At 56.8% G+C, this 5,173-nt stretch overlaps 1 long non-coding RNA gene across 1 annotated transcript; it reads right to left on the bottom strand.

Moving 5' to 3' along the window:
• Positions 1 to 1,204: 1,204 nt before the first annotated feature.
• On the bottom strand, positions 1,205 to 3,463 carry LOC122114373. The gene is made up of 3 exons (XR_006148575.1): positions 3,382 to 3,463; positions 2,926 to 2,933; positions 1,205 to 1,242 (listed from the first exon to the last, which is right to left on the bottom strand). It is a non-coding gene; the product is annotated as an uncharacterized LOC122114373 (long non-coding RNA).
• Positions 3,464 to 5,173: the final 1,710 nt, after the last annotated feature.

The raw sequence follows: 5,173 nt of genomic DNA, 5'->3' as shown, positions 1-5,173 counted from the left end.
GGGCCAGGGAGACCAAAAGGCCTGGATGTGGGAGGGTCTCACACCGCTGGCAAACGGGCTGTGGAAGCAGAAGGTGGGACAATCTGACAGTTTACCTGTCCTGAGTAGCTTACAGTTTGGTTGGAGGGATACAGGGCTAGCCTACAAATCGGTGCCAGCTGGGCAAGGTGTGGTCAGACCCCTGAGGTTCTCTGAAACTCGTGGCAGAGGGAGGGGTCCAGAGAGGAAAGGCTTCTGTCTTCCTAATAGGCCTAGAGACATGGCCTTTGCCAACACCCGGGGGTAGGAGAGAGGGAAGACATGGCTGTGTGGGGAGGAGTTAGGGGGTGTGATGAGAATTCAGGAGGCTGGAGAGTTGGGGCGATAGTGAGGTCCCTCTGGATGGCAGGGTGCCGGTTGGAGGCTCAGATATACAGGACTGAGGTGCGGGCTGGAGCCTGGGAAGGCTCCCCAGATCTAGATAGACGGGATCCGGTGGAGGTGGCTGGGATATACTTGAGGTCCGTGGATGAGAGTGGGCATATGCGAGAAGTGGAGGAGGAGGACCTTACACAGCCATTTGCTGTGGGCCCACTGAGTCAGGCTTCTGTGGATGCCAGGAGAGATGCCCCATTCCAGCAACAGAACCCAGAGGCCACAGTGTCCCCTGAGTGTCAAGTGAGGGGAAGGAAGGCAGACTTTCTTTTCTTTCTCTCTTTCTTTTAATAGAACATGGCCTCTAGGAGCCTGTTTATTAGGAAGAGAAGATTCTGGCTCAGGACCCTTCCAGATCAGCGGGGCTCCTCGGCATGTGGCCTGTTTCATCTTCCCTCAGTGGTGTGGGCCACAGTGCCTTGGACCATGGCAAGGGGGGTGTCCTCCAGGTCCCGGGGGGCAGTGGCCTGGGCCAGGGGGGTGTCCTCCAGGTCCCGAGGGGCAGTGGCCTGGGCCAGGGGGGTGTCCTCCAGGTCCCGGGGGGCAGTGGCCTGGGCCAGGGGGGTGTCCTCCAGGTCCCGGGGGGCAGTGGCCTGGGCCAGGGGGGTGTCCTCCAGGTCCTGAGGGGCAGTGACCTGGGCCAGGGGGGTGTCCGCCAGGTCCCGGGTGGCAGTGGCCTGGGCCAGGGGGGTGTCCTCCAGGTCCCGGGGGGCAGTGATCTGGGCCAGGGGGGTGTCCTCCAGGTCCCGGGGGGCAGTGGCCTGGGCCAGGGGGCCTGCAGGGTCCTGGAGGGCAGTGCCCTGGACCTGGGGGAGGAGGACAGTGACCCTGTGGAAAGCCAAATGAGCAATGTCAGAGTCCAAGGTCAGTGCCCAGCTCATTTGCAGTCATTTCTTCTTCACCCCACCTCTCCAGGGGACTCAGGACTCCTGAGTCTTGAGCAAGGGGTTGGAGTGGGGGGGGGGCTGGGGGGGAGGATTGGCAAGTGATGGCTCCCAGCCTCCCCCACCCCGTGTCCTCAAGAGGCTCTTGAGCACACAGCAGGCTGTAAAGGAGAGGGGCCTAGGTTTCCTGCTTCCCATTTCTTAGGCGAAGTGTGATTTCCACCCCTGCACCTCAGTTTATTCTCTGTGTAAGAAGTTCAATTATCTCACATTACCCCTTGCCTTGCAGAGTGATTAACAGCGGAACCCTGCTGGAGCCCAGGCTGACTGTACTTAGGAGCCAGGCTGGGGATGGAAGAGGCTTCAGAGGGGTCACTAAAAGCAGGGTGGGGGGGTGGGGAAGGTGGGGAGGGGGGAGGGGGAGGCAGTCAGCAGGTAAGGAAGATTCAGGAACTGAGGAGAAGTGGGGGGCGGCGGGAGAGTGGGAGGAGACCAAGGGAAGGAGATGGAAGATGTGTGTGTGTGTGTGTGTGTGCGCTTGTGTGCATGTTACACTTGCATATAGACAGCCATGGGCGTGGTTTGGAGCTGTGCAAACAGAGGAATGTATAGCATAGCGTGTGTGGTACCCGAGCCCCTGTCACCCCCGAGCGCATGCCAGACCCCAGAAATCAGGAAGAATAGTAAGGGAAGTGAAAGTTTTACTTCTCAGATAGAAGAGGGCTGCAGAGGGGCTGGGAAGGTGGCTCAGTGGTAGAGCGCTTGCCTTGCATGCTGGAGGCCCTGGGTTCGATTCCTCAGCACCACATAAGCAAAAAGAAAAAAGCCAGAAGTGGCGCTGTGACTCAAGTGGTAGAGCGCTAGCCTTGAGCTGAAGAGCTGAGGGACAGCGCCCAGGCCCAGAATTCAGGCCCCACGACCGGACCCAAAAAAAAAAAAAAGAGGGCTGCAGAAAGTGTGTCTTGAAACCCATGTTGGTTAGAATCGCCCCTGAAGCCTAAGATCAGGCCCAAGGAGGGCTGTGATCTTTGATACCGCACTAGGCCACCCAGGAGTCAGGGCCATGTGCAGCAGAGATGGGAGAAATACCTTCTCTGTGTTGCCCCCACCAGGGTCTGAGGAGGGCTTGGAATAATGGGTGGAGACAGTTAGCATAGGCCCCTGGGCTGGGTTTCCTGGGTCATGTGACAACATGCCCCATCTGGGCACAGAGGTGTCTACAAACAGCCACTTCCCTCCCTCTCTACCTCTCCTTCTAGGGCTCTCTTGTGGTGGACCCACAGATCCAGTTGGGTGCCCACAAGGGTGGAACGGAGGAAGGGTACAACCTGTGCCAGAGGCCCCACGGTGTGGCTGGGCCCTGGGTGTGAGCCAGCCACCCAGCCAGGCGGCGAGGCTAGCCAGGAGCGCAGGGCCGCGGCGGACAGGTGGAGACTCAGTGGGAGAGAGGATGGAGTGCTGGGCAGGGAGGGGAAGGAGACAGATGGCAGAATGGCAAGGAAAAGCTGGAGGGGGGGGGAGCCTGCTCCCGCCTTTTCATTTGGTGGAAGTGGAGGCCCAGGAAGGAGGTTTGGAGGATGTGGCCATTGGGAGGTCAGAGGGGAGAGGCTTGGGGGGACGTTCCTACCTTTGGACCTGTGGGGGAGGAAGGGGAAGGAAAGCAGCTTTGGTCATTTTGTTCGGCAGCATGGAAAAAAAAACTCCTGACCTCTTCCCACCCAGTCTCCCCCACACCCCCACCCCGCCAGGCTCCCCAAGAGGGCCAGCTGCCCATGTGCATGCCTTCATTCATCTGCTCCACAACACAACAGATGCACATGGAAAGTCAATACAGCACTCGCAGCGGGGCCCTGCGGGCTGGGCGCTGGCTCACTCCCAGCGAGGAGGTTGTGGGTTCTTGTTACACTCTGTGAGCTCTTCTACTCACCCTAGCCAAACCTCACGATGATGCGCTCACTGGCCCAAACCCCAACTCTTCCTCCTTCCAGCTCAAGGCCCACCCCCTCTCCTTGCCCCCTCCAGGAGGCCCTGTGGTCACCCTCCCCCACCCCTTTCCTCTCCTTCACCCCACGCTGCTGCTCACCTGGATGCATCTTTAGACGGCCAGAGCCGGCGAGTGACCCCCAGAAACACCTGTAGTTCGAGAAACACAGGTTTCGTTTACAGCAATCTCAAACTCAGTCTTTTTTCCTTCCCCAAGATGCACGCACGCACGCACGCACGCACGCACGCAGCCTCTGGCGGGATGCAGAGCCGCCCTCTGGGTGCAGTGGTGGAAAAGGGGTTTTTGTGCACATGGGGAGAGGAGACAAGGGATGCACCTGTCCCCAAGTCCCACACCCCTGTTCCTGATGTCGCCCCCTCTCTCCTTGCTCTCCACTGCTTCAGTCTGGAAGTGCGGGAAGACAGATGGACAGACATGCATACGGACACACAGTCACACACACCACAGCACAGGCCCACACACCCAGAGAGAGAACCAGTGTGTGCGGAGAGCCGAACCCCCCCTGACCCCCTTACCTGAGGGAAAGCTCAGCTCGGGACAGGAAGTCTGTGGCTCTGTCTGTCTGCAGCTATATTTGTGTAGGCCAGGGAGGGGCGGGGAGGGGTGAGGTATACCAGGACAGGTTGAACACAGGCACAGGTGAGTGAGGAGGGTGAGGCTCACCCTTACCGAGCAAAGGGCAGTGGGAGGAGGGTGGAGAAGGAGACGGCGATCCTGCCCTTGCCCTTTGTTGCCAAGCCCCAGGCTCAACTCTTAAATCACTGTCCAAAACAAGGAACTATCTGAGAACAGAAATCCCATAGAACCTAGGGACCTCCATTACCAGCTTTCCTCTCTCCCCGATCCTCCTCTCTAAGGCCTCTTGCTCGCACAGTGGTCTCATACGTAGTGAGCATACCCGCTGTCTAAGTCATCTTTGTATTCGTAGCACGCCATTCGTAGGTACCCAAGAAACATTTGGTAATGAATGAAAGGCTGGGGCTTGAACTTAGGGCCTGGGTGCTGTTCCTTTGCTCAGGGCTACCATTTGCTACCACTTGAGCCACAATTCTACTTCCTGCTTTTTTTTTTTCTTTTGGTGGTTTATTGGAGTTACGAGTGTCATGAACTTTCCTGCCCAAGCTAGCTTTGAACTGCAATCCTTAGATATCAACCTCCTAAGTAGCCAAGATTACAGGTATGAGTCACCTACACCTGACTAAGGCTGGAATTATTGTCCAATAAAAACTGTCTTCCATAGCTGGGCACTGGTAGCTCAAGCCTGCATTGCCAGCTACTCAGGAGGCTGAGCTCTGAGGATCATGGTTCAAAGCCAGCCTGGGCAGAAAAGTCCCCAGGAGTCTCTTATCTCCAATTAACCAGTCAGAAACTGGAAGTGGAGCTGTGGCTCAAAGTGGTAGAGTACTAGCCTTGAGCAAAGGAGCTCAGGAACAGCGCCCTGAGTTCAAGACCTACAACTGACAAAACAAACAAAGGTTGGCTTCCTTTTCTGCATTTTATATTTGTGAGGGATTTTTTTCCCCCTTTTCTTGTTGATATAATTTTATCTTTTTTTTTTTCTGGAAGAAGGAAGTGCCCCTCCTGTTCTCAAAATGCTGCTTCAAAACCCAGGACCTCAAAGGCCGCCTCCTCTGTGGCAGGCGGCTTCAGCGACTTCCAGGTTTCTGTGATTCCACCAAGAAGCGCAGGGACCAGGTGAAAGCAGAAGCCATTGTTTCCCTCCCACCTACGAAGAACCTTGTGAACTCCGTGTATTTGAGCCGCAGTGCATTTGGACGGTTAATAAGTAGTAAGGCTCAGGACGTAGCTCGGTGATAGAGCACCTGTCTAACAGTACCGGGCCTCAGGTTTGAACCCCATCAGCAAGGAA

Source organism: Dipodomys spectabilis, unplaced genomic scaffold (assembly GCF_019054845.1).
Source record: "Dipodomys spectabilis isolate Male_0828 unplaced genomic scaffold, ASM1905484v1 ptg000108l, whole genome shotgun sequence".
Lineage (NCBI taxonomy): Eukaryota > Metazoa > Chordata > Mammalia > Rodentia > Heteromyidae > Dipodomys > Dipodomys spectabilis.
The sequence above is the reverse complement of the archived record's forward strand: the minus strand, read 5'-3'. Positions and strand labels throughout refer to the sequence as shown.